Consider the following 16566-nt stretch of genomic DNA (forward strand, 5'->3'; position numbering starts at 1 on the left):
TGATAGACCCCCTGGGTGTGAGATCCTGTGCTTTTGAAAGAGCAGGCAGTGGGCATGTGGGATGGATATGGGCCAGCCGAAGGGGACAGGCGGGCTGCAGGTGGAAACAGGCAAGTGCCCAAGGAGCTCGGGCTCTGGGTTCCCCAGTTGAGCAGCTTCTGTGCCCCAACCTCTCCCTGTGATCCCCCACTCTGCACATGTTGCCATGAAGCAGGACCTGGGGGCCAGGCTCTCAGTACCCTGAACGCACTCCACCTGGATTGTGCGGGACTTTAAAAACCGACCAAAATTCTGTGTAACACAAGTAGATTTTAGACCTCTCCATGTGCTGTCTACACTGAGTGTGTTTAGACCTCACCATGTGCTGTCTACAGTGAGAACACTTAGATTGACAGGTTCTGCCCACGCTAGGATGTGGGGGCCTGGGTGGAGACCCGGCCTCAGTCTTGGAGCTTCAGGGCAATGTGGGGACCTGAGGAAGACATGGCCTCAGTCCTGGGAAGTTCCACGCCTCTGTCTGAATGTCAGGGCTTAAGTGTTGGGTCTAGAGTTATGCGGGCTTGTCTGTTCGCAGTGTCTGCTCTGAGCATGGTGACCTGGCCTCCCAGGGGTCAGTGCCATGGGAGGGCCCGAGTCCTACCCCTGCAATGGTCACCTTCCCTTGGGGTTGGTGCAGACCCCTCACCTGGGCTACCTCACAATGACTCCCATTCAGCAGCACACACAGGGCGAGGAGGGGGCAGGTTTCCCTGGTGAACTGATTGCTGGGCTCGTGGATCTCCATTTAAGGCCAAAGGTCAGCAGGTGAGGCAGCCTTTAGAGTCTTCTTCCCACTTGGCCGAGCCCAGACCTGCGTCTTCGCTTTCAGCTCTGCCATCCTGTGAGTTTTCTCATCACCTCAGTGAGACCAAAGGGCTAAGCCTGCCAGAGTCAAGGTAATGTGTTCAACTTTATCATGAAAGCTTTAAAAACAGTGACGATAACCCAGAATCAAGTGAGAAGAGGAGGGGACTGACTTCTCTGGGACAAGTGTTGGGGGAGGAGATGGACCCCGCATTTCTTTCTACGGTCCTAGCAGCTCCCAGGGACCCAGCTCACAACGGGGGCCCACCCAGCACAGCCCTGGTATCAACCAAGGGGATGTGAGCCGAGGCACAGTGTTTGGGGAGGTGGGGTCACTCTGAGGGTGGATGTGGTACCCGGGTAGGGAGGCTGGGGACTTGGGGCTGGAACTCTCACTCCCCCCACCCCACCCCCCACAGTCCTGGCTCTGTGGTCCATGAGTTGTGGACTCCAGGCCCCCATTTGAGCGGATTCCTGCAGTGTTTGCTGAGGGGTCAGTTTGGAAGAGCCGAATTTCAGTGTGAAGCTCAGCCTGTTTGCATCTCAAGACCCTGCATTTAGGGATGGCATATGAGGGACAGTGTGTCTGGGGCTCAGATGAACCATGACCTGGTCCCATCTCTTGGGCTGAGCCTCATCTGCGTCATCGCTGTCCCCACTGGTGCTCTGGGGACTCTGGCATCCCTGCTCCCCTCTCCCTGCAGGATGGGGAGAGGCTGCTTCCTGGGTGGTCTCTGCTTCTGCGGCAGGAAGGACCCTGCAGGGGGGACCACGGAGTGTGGGCTCTGATCCCAAGAGCATGGGGCCCACATAGCACACATCATCAGGGCTATGACAAGTGTGTGGGCTGTCTCATCACACAGAGTGTTCCCAAGACTCCACGAAGGTGGCGTGATGGGAGGCCTGGGACCCCAGAGGCCATGTTCCTGTCCGGAAGCTCAGGCAGCACATCCACCCTGGACTCCAGATTCACCCCGCGTCTCTGCCATCTCCCTCTGTCATGTCTTGAACCCAGGAAAACAACATGCAGTGATCATTTTCCACAATATAGGCCTGGTCATGTCAGAATCAGGGCCTCTAATTTAGGTATCCTGGAATAGGAGCTGTTTTTAGGCCTAAAGAGGGAACAGCTAATGAGTGTAAAACATTTTCAGGTGAAATTAATATTCAATGATTCTATTACTGGAATAGGAGCTGTTTTTAGGCCTAAAGAGGGAACAGCTAATGACTGCGAAACATTTTCAGGTGCTGTGGAAAAATGGGGTCATGGTTTTTTAGAAGTTTAGAAACACACTGGTAAAGGTTCAGATTTTCCTACGAGCATCTAGGTTATGTGTATGAATCAGTTTCGTTGTCAATCTTAGTAAAAAAATAAAAGACAAGAGAATTATCTAACAATGGATATTTTGGGGTTTGGACCAAACCCACCAACAACCACCTCTGAGCTGGATAGGCAAGCAGCCTTGGAGCTGCACAGGGTCCAGAAGGTACTTGCCGTCTCGTGGACATCTGCTCTGACAGCAACTCTCAGGATTCCTCCTCTTCTCTGCATTGCCCTTGGGCCAATATGCCCGTTGGTTTTCCTTCCCCTCTTTCTTTAATACCGAGAAGTGCTCCACTAAGTAAGGCTGTCTCGCTGAATGGTCTTCCACAGACAACCTAACCAGAACATCCATTCACACCCAGCTCCCCCATTCATGACGCTTATCATTTTTCATATTTTGCACTATGTTCTGAATGTACTGTGTATGGACACCAGCCAGGCTGCAAATCCACATCCAATGCTGAAAGGGCACCTGTGTCCTCTGCCTGACAGGAGGCATCTTGGCCCAGAGAGTCCCAGGTGCCCTGAAGACAACCCTAAATCTTTTTTTCATTCGAGACCTAGTTAAACTTCCCCCTTGCCTTTCCACAGAAGCCTCTCTTTCAGTACCACACCAGGCTATGGAGGCCTGACCAAACCCAGGTCTGATGAATTAGGCAAAGTTTATTGATATCCAGAAAGCTCTCATGGAGTTCCCTCATGGCTGCCTGGTTAAGAGCTTGTCTCTGTCACTGCTGGGGCTGTGATAGACTGCTTGCTGGGGCTTCAGCCAAATGCATCGTTCACCCCTTCTCTGAGCCTGGAGCCTGCAGCCTTGGAGCTGCCCATGGGTCCAGGAGGTACTCTGGCACCATCTTGTGGACATGGGCCCTAACAGCACCTCTCAGGCCTGCCTTCCCCCTGTTGCCTCATCTCTCCTGGGGGCTGCACTGGCCTTGGGCAAGCCTGAGGCTTTGACTTTATATTTCCTTTCCATCTAAGTGCCATGAAGTCCCCTAAGATGTGGGGTATTTCTCTCTCAAAAAAATTTGGAGCACTCAGCCAAACTTAACCAAGGCTGTTATGTAAATTCCCTCTGCCGCTCAACCCATTGTGCTATGGGAGCCTTATGTCTTTCTTCAGATATTAATTACCAGTAAAAATTATCTCTGGTGTATGAATTCAATGATTTATTGACATCATTATTTACTTACTTTTTTTTTTGGATCCCCTTGGGGAATGACGACATTGTCTGGCCCAGATTTGAAACCATACCACAGCTGTTACAACTCCAGCCTTGTACTTAAAATCCTCTGCCTCCCCAAGCATAACATCAGGAGAGCTTTTTTTGTCTTTTTGACATTTCTTGGGCCGCTCCCATGGCATGTGGCAATTCCCAGGCTAGGGGTCTAATTGGAACTGTAGCCACTGCTGTGCCACGAGCCACAGCAATGTGGGATCCAAGCCGCCTCTGCAACCTACACCACAGCTCACAATAATGCCAGATCCTTAACCCAGTGAGCGAGGCCAGGGATCAAACCCGCAGCCTCATGGTTCCTAGTCGGATTTGTTAACCACTGAGCCATGATGGGAACTCCCAGGAGAGCCTTTTGTATTGATTTATCTATCAATTCACTTGGCTGCTCTGTAGGATTGTATATATGTAGTTATCGACTTCTTGATCAACTGCTCTCTTTCTTTTGACTTTTTACTTTTATTTATTCATTTATTGAGGTGCCAACGTGACACTGGGGACTTGTCTGGCCAGGTTGTGATCTCCAAATACAGCTCTTATCACAGCCCCAGCAGTGACAGAGACAAGCTCTTAACCAGGCAGCCATGAGGGAACTCCATGAGAGCTTTCTGGATATCAATAAACTTTGCCTAATTCATCAGACCTGGGTTTGGTCAGGCCTCCATAGCCTGGTGTGGTACTGAAACAGAGGCTTCTGTGGAAAGGCAAGGGGGAAGTTTCACTAGGTCTCTTGAATGAAAAAAAGCATAAGGATTAGCACAGCCACCAGCCAAAATACCACGAATTCCACCATCCATTCATCAGCACCAGCCTATATCCTGATACCTAAACCCTCAACAATCAGGGGCTTGACAATTCCCAGCACGTGAATCAAAACAGATAGTGTGTGGGCCCCAGCTCCTGCCTCTGGAAGAACACAAGGCAATCTGAAACCCAGTGAAACCCTCAAGCATTCTAAATGCTCTGCCAACTGACCAGGCTGCAAATCCACATCCAGTGCTGAAGGGACACCTGTTTCCTCTGCCTGACATGAGGCATCTTGGAGCAAAGTCACCAGAGCCTGGAAAGCCATGCCAAACCTCTGACTGCTGGCTGGAGGTTCTACCAAAACCACCATCAACCTCACCTCTGAGCCTGCACTCACAGCCTTGAAGCTGCACAGGGGTCCAGAAGGTGCTCTGGCTCTGTCTTGGGGACATCTGCTCTAACAGCAACTCTCAGGCTTTCCTCCTCTCTGGCTCAGCAGCCCCCAGGGCTGTATTGGCCTTGGGCAATATGCAGGTCAGCTTCCTTCCCCCTCTTTCTTTAATACTGAGAAGCGCCTGCCAATATGGGCTATATCTCTCTCAAAGTCTTTCAGAGCAGTGAGCCCAACCTAACTCCAATCCTAACCCTAACCCTCTAATCCTAACCCCCAAACCAAAACCCTAAGCCTCTAACCCTAACCTCTCACCCCAAGCCAAACCCTAGCACCAAATCCGATCCCAAACCCCAACCAGAACCCAAACCCTGATCCCTAACCCTAAACCTAACCCCAACCCATCAGGTGCCTATGGTTGTGGGAAATGGGCCTTGCTCCTCAGGTTCTGTACAAAGAGCATGTGGAGTCCTGAGGGTCAGGATAGACGTGGGGCTTCAGCTCTAGCTCATTTTCTAATTTTAACTGGCTCACGAGTGGGAGACTATTTCAAGAAGATTCTCTCCTCATGAGAGAAATCCTGGAAGTAGGGAGAAGAGGGGAGGTGGGTGGAAATGGGCCAGGCACCCTGGTGCATTGGAAGCCTCTGGAAGACCCACTGGAGGGAGGCTGCACAGAGAAACGTCCAGGGCCACAGACCTGCCCAGGAGCTGCTGTTAGGTCAGACACTGCTCTAAGGTGCTCAGGGTCCGCTCTAACAAGGGGGGCTGGGGGAGGGGTCTGCAGTGAGGTCTCTGTATGTGGTTCCTGTGTGCTGGTCGCTGTCAGGGTGCCCGCCCAGGTGAGCTCCATAATCTGTGCAAGGCCTGCCCTCGTGAGCCCCAGGGGCTTCTGGGTTATTGCTCAGGTGAGCTCCATATCCTGGGCAAGGCCTGCCCTTGTGAGCCCCGGGTGATGATGGGTGATTGCCCAGGTGAGCTCCATATCCTGGGCAAGACCTGCCCTCGTGAGCCCCAGGGGCTTCTGGGTTATTTCCCAGGTGAGCTCCATATCCTGGGCAAGGCCTGCCCTCGTGAGCCCCAGGGGCTTCTGGGTTATTTCTCAGGTGAGCTCCATATCCTGGGCAAGGCCTGCCCTTGTGAGCCCCGGGTGATGATGGGTGATTGCCCAAGTGAGTTCCATATACAAGGCATGACCTGCCCTCGTGAGCCCCAGGGGCTGCTGGGTTATTGCCAAGGTGAACTCCATATCCTGGGCCCTTGTGAGCCCTGGGAACTGGGAGGGGCTTGTGAACAAGCATCCTTTGCAGTTGGTACAGAGTTGTTTAGTGCGATTCCTGGGGGCATTGCTGGAATGAAATGAGAACCAGAAAGTGCTGCACGTCCTTGGACCCCCACCCAGACTCATCCAGAGTGACAAGGTCAGTAGGGGGGTGCTGGCCACTGTGCCACATGAGGGAGGCCCCATCAGTACCTCTTGCTTTTTTCACCTGATGACATGGAGGCTTCCTTAGGACAGAGTGGACAGCCCACCCCAGGCGGGAGCTCCTGGTGACCCTCAGGGGACATGGGAGGGAGAGGCCAGGAGGGAGGGGAGAGGGTGCCCAGGCAGAGCCATGGGGTGGGAGACCAAGGGGGGTCTTTCTGGGTTTGAGCTGGGAGTGGATGAGCAGGTGGTGAGTGTGATATTCTCACATGAGCCTAAACCCGCTTCAGGGGGAAATGCCTGCTGCGTGACCCCAACACAGGATTGTAAGGCAAAGCCCATCAAAGAAAGGATTTGAAGGGTGAATCCCACTGAAGGGAAGGCTCACAAAATGAATCTTCCTAAGTGGAGGCCCTGTGAGTTGGTCCCCTCAGAGGAGGGCCGTGGAAACTGCCATGGCAGGTAATCCCCCTGAGGGGGCAGCAGGTGCGCTTCTGCTGGTCACTGTGCACAGCACAGGCCTGGCCCTGCGGACATCAGGGCCCTGTCATCTAGGTGTCCTCGGGTAGCCTCTGTTTTTGGGCATAAAGGGGAGCAGCTCAGGAGGGTAAAACATGTTCAGAGGATATATTTGATGACTGCGGTCCTTGGTTGTTGATTTCTTTCAGTCATAATCCTCCTGGTTTTAGATCTGATGTGGGTATCATAGAGGAGTCAAAATTTAAGTTTTCACAATCTGTATTTGTGGCTTCAGTATCATTGATGACAGTGTAATGGCTAGGGAAGAATTATTGATTTATGTGTCATGTAAAGAATGCAATGATGATAGGACAGTTAAGATTATAATGGCGGCTTAGCAAATGGTTCAAGTTGCCCTACTTGTGCATCTAGTGTATGTGTTTGGGTCATTTTAGTTGTCAGCAGGATGGATGATCTGGCGGGGACCTGGGATAGTGGAATTGGGCCACTTCTGCTCCTTCCTTGTGGGAGCCTGGGCTGACTTCTGAGTCCTGACCACAGCCAGAGAAATTGGTAATGTTTTTGTTTTGCATGTTGAAATGCTTAATGACAAGCATTTTGTGCAGTTTGCTGATGCAGGTGAAATGTGGAGCCTTATGTTGATTTATTCTCCAAGAAACAAGGGGCAAATCCCTGTCCAGAGGTGAAAGACCCCACCTGTGTGACATGTGACCCACAGAAGAGCAGCTCCAAACTACTTTAAAAATGAGTTGTCTACATGGTAGATTTAGCCCTCTCCGTGCCCTGTCTACACTGTGCGTTTTTAGACATGACCAAGTTCAGCCCACACTAGGATATGGGGTCCTGGGTAGAGACCCGGCTTCAATCCTGAGAGCTTTGAGGGGGACATGGGGTCGTGGGTAGAGACCCAGACTGACCGCAGTCCTGGGAAGGTCTGTGCCTCTGTCCAAATGTCTGTGCTTAAATGTCAGATCTGGAGCTGAGGTGGACTTGTCTGATCACAGCCTCTGCTCTAAGGCTGGTTCTCTGCCCTGCCTGGGGGTCATGGCTATGGGGGGCAGGGGGAGCCTAGTCCTTACCCCTGCAGGTTCACCTTCCCTGGGGCTGGTGGAGGCGCCTCAGGTGAGCTCCCTCATAATTAAGCCAATTCACCGGGGAGCTCCTGCTGTGGTGCAGTGGGTTAATGATCTGACTGCAGGGAGTTACCACTGTGGCTCAGTGGAAATGAACCTGATTAGTATCCATGAGGATGCAGGTTCAATCCCTGGCCCCACTCAGGGGGTTAAGGATCCAGCATTGGCCCGAGCTGTGGTGTATGTTACTGATGTGGCTTGGATTTGGCATTGCTGTGGCTGTGGCATAGGCTGGCAGCTATAGCACCAATTGACCCCTAGCCTAGGAACTTCATATACCACATGTGTGGCCCTCAGAAAAAAAGAGTACGCAGCATCTCTGGTCTCTGTGGTGGTACAGGTTCAATCCTCAGCCTGGCACAGTGGATTAAAGGATCTGGCATTGCTGCAGCTCATATTCAATCCCTGGCCCAGGAACTTCCATATACTGTGGGTGCAGCCATTAAAAAAATAAACAGGATTCACAGGGTGAGGAGGGAGGCAGGTTTGCCTGGTGAGTTGATTGCTGGGCACGTGGGTCTGGGTGTAAGGCCAACTAGCAGCAGGGGAAGTTGCCTCTGAGGTCTCCTTCTAGTTGCTTATCCTTGCTCAGCAGCATCCAGTCCTGCACCTCCTGTGTCAGCCCTGCCTTCCAGGGAGTTTTCTCAGCACTTCAGCAAGACAAGAAATGGCTGAGCCTGCTAGAACCAAGCATAAATGGCTAAAAGCAATTAAAATAGCCCAGAACCAAGCGGGAAAGAGGTGGAGACTGACTTCTCTGGGACAAACTGAAAAGAGGGGAGGAGGCAGACCCTACCTCCTTCTGCAGTCTTAGCTGGTCCCAGGACCTGACTCATTCCCATGTTGGGGGCCCACTCAGCACAGCCCTAGCGTCCTGGCCAAGGGGACCTGTGACCCCAGGTGCAGGGTCTGGAGAGGTGAGGTCACCCTGGTGCTGGGTCTGGGGATTGTGTGGGTCTCACCCCATCCGTGTGGGTCAGGCTCTGGTTCAGGGGAGACCCCATGTCTTCCTCCAGTGTTTCTTGTCCTCCCTGAAGTTTCAAATATCTGAATTGAGGGTGTTGCTCTGAGGAACCTGTGGTCCCCTTTGTTCTCTTTCTCTTGCCATATCAAATGAGGACAAGCACCTTGAGTGGTTGTGGCTCAAATTTCGGCTGAGTGACAACCCTTGGTGTTATCCCGCTGATAGCATAGTCTATCACATGTCCAAGCCATTCGTGTCACTGCTGCCTAGGTTCCCCGGACGGAGCTCCAGGAGCACGGACTAGCCCCCCTGCTAATATCATAGTCTATCACATGTCTAAGCCATTCGTGTCACTGCTGCCTGGGTTCCCCGGACGGAGCTCCAGGAGCACAGACTAGCCCCCCTGCTAATATCATAGTCTATCTCATGTCTAAGCCATTCGTGTCACTGCTGGCTGGGTTCCCCTGGACGGAGCTCCAGGAGCACAGACTAGCCCCCCCTAAGAATGATCCCCATGTGCCACATGAAAGTATCATGAGGGCCTCCTTGGTGGGGGACGGTGCTTGGGCCTCCCATATTTGTGATAAAGAGGATTCAAATTGGAATCTGAGTAAGACATCAGGGGTTTCTTTGTTTTGTTTTAGCTTTTAAGGGCCGCACCTGCAGCATATGGAGGTTCCCAGGCTAAGGGTGGAATCAGAGCTGCCGCAGCCGGCCTTCATGACAGCCCCAGCAATGCCTGTTCATGAACCCACTGAGCGAGGCCTGGGATTGAACCTGCACTCTCATGGACACTAGTCACGTTCACAGCCACTGAGCCCTGACAGGAGCTCCCAAGGCATCATTTCTAAATGTAAGTGAACTGTAGCACACGTCACACCCTCATCACCATTTTAAGTTCACGTTTTTAAGGCATCGGGTACACTCACCTTTGTGTGGAGCCCTCACACTACCCATAGAATAGTTTAGCTTTTAAACCCAAGGTTCCGCAACCATGAAAGTCTCACTCCCCACCCCCTCTGGCAGCCCCAACACCACGGGCCACTTCTGTCCACGAGTTGTCACCTTCAGGGCTCCCATTAGATCAGAATCCTCTGCTGTTTGCTGACAGGTCAACTGCTTGCCAGGTGGTCTCTGTCCTGAGGCAGGAAGGACCCTGCAGGGGGGACGCGCAGAGGATGGGGTGTGATACCAAGAGCATGGCGTTCACACAGGACACAGTGTCAGCGTCATGACACTTTCTCAGGCCACCTTGTCACCCACAGGGAATGTTCCCATTACCCAACTCAGAAGGGCATTGGGGGTGGCCTGGGGCCCCGGAGGCCCCGTTCCTTTCCTGGACTTCAGAAGGCATGTTCCCCATGGGCTCTGGATTCACCCACCTCTCCGCTGTCACCCTCTGTCCCATCTTGAACATGAAAACGACTTCTACTGAGCACTGGCCACAACACTGGCCTGGTCGGTATCAGGGTCCTTTAACTTAGGCATCCTGTCATGGCAGCTCTTTTCAGGCCTGAGGAGGGAACAGTTCATGCATGTAAAGCATTTTCAGAGGAAATTAATATTTGATGACTGTCTATACTACTCAATTGCTGACTTCTGTTAGTCATAATACTTCTGGTTTTAGATCTGATGTGGGGGTTACAAAGGAGTCAAAATGTATATTCTTATAATCTGTGTATTCATAGATTCAGTATCACTGATCTATGATAGTTTTATGTTTGGGGAAGGGTTACTGATTTCAGGTATCAGGTACAGGACTTACAGTGATAACAGGGCAATTGAGATTAGAATGGTGGGAGTTCCTTCTGTGGGGCAATGGGATTGGTGGCATCTCTGCAGTGCAGGTTAGATCCCCTGCCCAGCATAGTGGTTAAAGGATCTGGTGTTTTCACAGCTGTGGTGTCGGTTGCAGTTGTGGCCTACAGATTTGATCCCTGGCCCTGGAACTGCATATGCCATGGGGAGGCTGAAAAAGAAAAAAAATTTGAGAATGTTGGCTGGTAAATGGTTCAAATTATCTACTTGTGCATCTAATATACATGTATGAATCCGTTCAGTTGTCAATATTAGTGAAATAATATAGAAAACTATAGAAATTATCCAAAAATAATTACTTTTTGGCCCCACCAGTGGCATGTGGAAGTTCCTGGATCAGGGATAGAACCCACAACGCAGAAGCAACCCAAGCCACTGCAGCAGCAACGCCAGATCATTAGCCCACTCTGTCAAAAGGGAACTCCCTAAAATGTCTACCAATGTGTGGTCATGAAAAATTTATTCCACATTAGATGATGTTGCCTCTTGAAAGCCTGTGTGAAATGGATATGCAGGATTTTTTCCTATGATTTAGTTTTGACAAATTTATGCACTTTTTACATGAAATCACACTCCTGGAGAAAGACACAACAGTCATGGTGTTGGCTGACACTGTTGACAAGGATTCAGTTCCTTCCTTCTTTCCTTTTATTTATTTATTTATTTAGGCCACCCTTGCAGCATGTGGAAGTTCCTGGGCAGGGTTGAATCTGCACCACAAGCCACAGCAGTGACAATGCCAGATTCTCAACCTCCTGAGCCCCAGAGGAACTCCCTCTTCGCTCCTTACTGTAAATGTACATAGGTGGGCTCTTCAAACCTCTGATGTGGAGAATGTAACCACTCTAGATTAGCAGTAGGAGTTTCCACTGATGAAACTTCTCCCTGGGATGCAAATACCTGTCAAAATATGGAGATAATTACCCTTACTGCTGTTACTGAGTGAGTGAGCCTAGAGGGGAAGCATTTCATGTTGTATGTGTGTCAGGGGAGTTGGAGTCATGTCGTGACATCCGTGAAAGGCCAAGAAAGTGCTGTGGGAAGAAGGTCCTATTTACTCCTACAGATGACATTGTGAAGTGAAATTCGGCTCATGTTTAGCTAAGCATATGCCTGAGAACGGTGAAAATCAGCATATGGGGCCTCCTATAATAGCGAAGATGGCTCTGCTGACATTGCGTAATGGAAGTGTGCTACTACGTCATACGTAGAACAATGGCCCTGAACGCACTGGCTAAGATGATTCCCGTCAAACCACCTGTTATAAAAAGAAAAAGCCTAAAGCTCACGATGTAGTGGGAGATCATGTTCTACTCCCTCTCCGAAGGGCTACTAATCAGCTGAATATCTTTACTCCTGTGAGAATAGCAATAGTCGGAGTTCTCTTCACGGCGCAGTGGTTAACGAATCGACTAGGAACCATGGGGTTCCGGGTTCGGTCCCTGCCCTTGCTCAGTGGGTTAACGATCCAGCGTTGCCGTGAGCTGTGGTGTAGGTCACAGACGCGGCTCAGATCCTGAGTTGCTATGGCTCTGGCTTAGGCCGGGGGCTATAGCTCCGATTGGACCCCTAGCCTGGGAACCTCCATGTGCCATGGGAGTGGCCCAAAGAAATAGCAAAACGACAAAAAAAAAAAAAAAGAATAGCAATAGTTACGGCAGCTGATGTAAAGTAAGCTCGTGGGCTGACATTTCTCCCTATGGCAAATGTATGATGGCCCCACAAGACAGACCCTAAAAAACCAATGGACATGATTCAAGCCATTCTCATATATCTGAAAGTTGTTTTTTGTCCTAAATATTATGTAATGATACGTGAGACTATTCCAAGCCCTGGTAGGCTATGAATACAGACTTCAGGGTGACCAGAGAATCAAAATAGATGTTGGTATAGGATTGGGTCTCCCCCTGCAGGGTCAAAGAAAGTAGTATTTTGATCTACAGTACGGTAATTCTGGCTGCTAGGACTGAGAGTGATAATTATAGTAATATGGCTATAATTAGGGCAGATCGAACAAATAATGGTGTTTGGTATTGGAATAATGGCTGGTGGTTTCATATTAAAGATTGTAGTCATAAAAGTAATAGCATCAGGAGTTCCCATCGTGGCGCAGTGGTTAACGAATCCGACTAGGAACCATGAGGTTGCGGGTTTGGTCCCTGCCCTTGCTCAGTGGGTTAACGATCCGGCGTTGCCATGAGCTGTGGTGTAGGTTGCAGACGCGGCTCGGATCCTGCGTTGCTGTGGCTCTGGCTTAGGCCGGGGGCTACAGCTCTGATTCGACCCCTAGCCTGGGAACCTCCATATGCCGTGGGAGTGGCCCAAAGAAATAGCAAAAAGACAAAAAAAAAAAGTAATAGCATCAAGATTTGAGGAAACATCTGCTAAAAGCGAAGAGAAAATGGTTGGGTCTACAGAGGCTTCTGCATGTCCTATATTTCTGGCTTCAGGTGGATGTATGTTTCAACCAGTACAGAACCAGCTCTACTACTGATGATATGAGTAGGAGTAAGATTGAGGGAGAAGTAGTCAAAAGCTAGTATTATTTATTTGGGGAAATGCTACATCAGACGCCCCAGGTATTTGTGGGATAAGACAATTTCCAAAACCTCCAATCATAATGGGTAAAACAATAAAGAAAAGCATTAAAAATGCAGGGGCTGCCATGACTACATTATAGATTGAGTCATCTCCAAGTAGGCTCCAGATTAGCCTAGCTGAGCATGAATTAATAGACTTAAGGTGTTGCCTACTGTTCCAGCTCAGGCACCAAACAGTACAATGACAATACACTTGTGATTCGTTGAAAAGAGCAGTTGATGAACACAGGCAAAACGGCTGAGCAAGCATTAGAATAGAAATCAAATGAAAGAGCGTGAGCCCTCTTTTTGCTGAATCCTGTGATGAATCAACAAACTTCATTGCAAATTCAAAGAAGCCTCAATTCTTCAGGTGCTTTTCCAGATTTTTCTTTGTTCTCAAAGGTGAGAGTGTATTTACCTGTTAAGTAAAATTTCCTGGAGTGGAAACCCATCTTCAAGTGTTTTGTAATCCTTATTTTCAGGAATTAAGTACATTGTACCTGCTTAGAACTTTGAAAGCTCTTGGTCTAAACCAACCTAAACTCCTAGCCCATTACTGGTAGAATGGGTGTTAAGGCCAGTGATGGTGTGGATATGACAGTCAGTGATGATAGAAAGGTGATTTGCTTTGTGTGAGTGAATTGTTGTTTTATCTTTATGTTTACTGATGGGAATATACTTAGTGATTTGGAGAATGATAGACACAAGTAGAAATACATGCTGAGCCATTCTCTGATGGCTATCAGTGTAGGTAGAATGATGTTATCATTTTTGTTCTCTCTCTTTTTTTTTTTTGGTCTTTTTGCCTTTTCTAGGGCTGCTCCCACAGCATATGGAGGTTCCCAGGCTAGGGGTCAAATCAGAGCTGTTGCTGCCAGCCTACACTACAGCCACAGCAACACAGGATCTGAGCCACATCTGCAAACTACACCACAGCTCACGGCAACGCCAGATCCTTAACCCCCTGAGCAAGGCCAGAGATCAAACCCGCAACCTCATGGTTCCTAGTTGGATTCGTTAACCACTGAGCCACGACGGGAACTCCTCATTTTTGTTATCTCTCGCATAAGTATTCACTTGGGTAAAAACCCTCATGGTGGGAGCCTTCCTGATGATGCTCTAATTATGCAGATGAGGGTTGTGATGGGAGGTGTGTTGTTACTCGTGTGTGATAATGACACTGTTGTGGCGCATAAGCTGTGCGTCAACGGTAAGAAGACTGTTACTATAGAAACCATTGCATTAGGATGGTTATGGTTGGATTATGCATCATAATAGCTGTTACTCATTCTCTATGGGCAGTCGATGAGGAGCCCATGATTCTTGTAGTTGAACTTGCTTGAGTTCCCTGCAGCCTCCAGTTACGATTCATAGTACAGCTGTAACCAACGGTACGATGATGGGTGGTGAGATGTGGATCCAAGTCTGTCGCATTAACAGCATCAGGCCTACTGCTCGTAGACTGCTTTGAGTTATTTCAGGCACTCAGAAATAAAACGAGGAAGATCCTAATTTTAGGACAAAAGCTATTATTTTGATGGTGGATGCTGTTGGACTAAAGGTTTTTATAACTTATGGTGTTCACTGGCCAGGGTATATTGGATTAGCAGTAACAGCCGTCATAAGCAGTATTGATGTGGATTGTTTCAGAAAATATCTGTTGGATGCTTCTACAGCTTAGGGTTTAATTTTTTATTAGAAGGAGGATAGTGTTGACCAGTATGAGCCTGTTACTACAATTATGCTCCCGAGATGGTGGTCAGTAAAATGACAGCACAAACAACGTGGTTTATTAGTGCATGAAGACATAACACAACATGTCCAGAACATCTTGGGTGTCTGGGCCCAGTAGCTCACTTAGTGGACCTGCTGTAGCATGTGGTGTAACGTGGTGACAAGGAGCATGTAAAGCTCTTAACAGCAGCTCAATTCCTGCAATTCTAGGAAACGTCTATTATTCACTCTCAATAACTCTTTTGTCAGACATATGTCTTGTGTTTGCGGTGGGATGTCTGATGTGAAGATATGTAGTGAAACTGCTCACATACTTTGGTACACTTCTCATAATGTTAACAGTAAAAAAATTTATAATGTATACGTTGATCGTATCAATATTATGGGTAGGATGCTCAAATTCATAGAAAGGAGATTGTTAGGGGTGTTTTAATGATGACATTGGCTGTACACAATTCTGGCTTATAGGGGTTGTGAAATGCTCCTAAAAATAGGATTGCTGTGAAAATGTTGATGAGAATGATATTGACATACTCTCCAGGAAGAACAGCGTGAATGTGCCTGCTGCATTTTCTACATTGAAACTAAATAGAGGCGTTCCCGTCATGGCGCAGTGGTTAACGAGTCCGACTAGGAACCATGAGGTTGCGGGTTTGGTCCCTGCCCTTGCTCAGTGGGTTAACGATCCGGCGTTGCCATGAGCTGTGGTGTAGGTTGCAGACGTGGCTCGGATCCAGCGTTGCTGTGGCTCTGGCCTAGGCTGGTGGCTACAGCTCCGTTTCAACCCCTAGCCTGGGAACCTCCATATGCCTCGGGAGCGGCCCAAGAAATAGCAAAAAAAAAGACAAAGAAAAAAAAAAGAAACTAAATAGAGCTTTTAATTCTACCTCTGTTAAATCAAATGGGGCTCCACTGGATTTCTCCTTTAATAATCAAATTCTGGGCAGGGGTCAGGATGGGAAAATTAGTCATGGGTGTTTTTGTGTAATAATTACTGGTGAACGTGTAAATGGTCCATTTAGCAGCAGGGCTGATAAGAGAACAATAGCTTGTGTTTCTTCATATGAGATTTCTGCTGCCCACAGAGTTCCAGGTGTGTGTGTGTTCTGAATCTGAAACTCATCCAGCTCAGAGGATGGAATACATTGCGAGGCTTCATACAACTAATATAAACAGTACGCCTAGGTTTACATTAATTAGTGGATAGGGCATGGGAAGAGGAACTCATTATGTGACAGCCAGGGTTAAGGTGAGCACTGGTGCTAAAATATATACCTTGGTGATGGTAGGATGGCCATTGTGGTTCTTTAATACATAATTGGGCTGCATCAGGAATGTGTTACAATAATCCATAGGAGCTGATGTTGTTTGGCTCTCTCCAGGTTTGTAGATAGCCTAGATTTTTAATTCGGTTACTGTAAGGAATGCTATAGCAAGTAAAACTGGGTAGTGAAAGAATGCCTATTATAAGCATATTCTTAGGAAGAGGAATTGAACCACTGTGGATAGAATTTTAAGTTTTATGCAGTTGCCGGGCTCTGCAAACCCTAACACACCCTGTTCTGCATTGGAGTATGTATAAATCAATCAAATGTAGATTTTATCATCATTTAGTTTGAAGACATTTTGAAAATTAGGTCTTACATCTCTTGTTGTCCTTTCACAGTGGGAGAAATCTATGACAGATAGAGCGACCAGGACCACTCCAGTCTAACACGTAGGACTCCAGTCATTGAGCAAACAGACCATTATACCCAGTTACACCACTGGGATGTCCTGATCCAACATCAATGTCGTTACTCTGTCAAATTCTAGAATAAGATTGCACTGTTACCCTAAATGTTATTCTCCAAGGTCACCCCAACCAAAACTGTGAGTCCAGTAAAAACTA

At 48.7% G+C, this 16566-nt stretch overlaps 1 long non-coding RNA gene across 8 annotated transcripts in view; it reads left to right on the plus strand.

Moving 5' to 3' along the window:
* Window positions 328–16566, plus strand: part of LOC110259822 — a 70708-nt gene continuing 54469 nt past the window's right edge. For 3 of the 8 annotated variants that reach the window (XR_002342173.1, XR_002342175.1, XR_002342178.1), the window contains exon 1: window positions 4594–5959. This is a non-coding gene — a long non-coding RNA (uncharacterized LOC110259822). Of the gene's footprint in view, window positions 936–4593; window positions 5960–16566 lie in introns of those variants that run through there. The other 5 variants (XR_002342174.1, XR_002342179.1, XR_002342176.1 and 2 more) reach the window with 4 other exon arrangements.

Source organism: Sus scrofa, chromosome 3 (assembly GCF_000003025.6).
Source record: "Sus scrofa isolate TJ Tabasco breed Duroc chromosome 3, Sscrofa11.1, whole genome shotgun sequence".
Classification (NCBI taxonomy): domain Eukaryota; kingdom Metazoa; phylum Chordata; class Mammalia; order Artiodactyla; family Suidae; genus Sus; species Sus scrofa.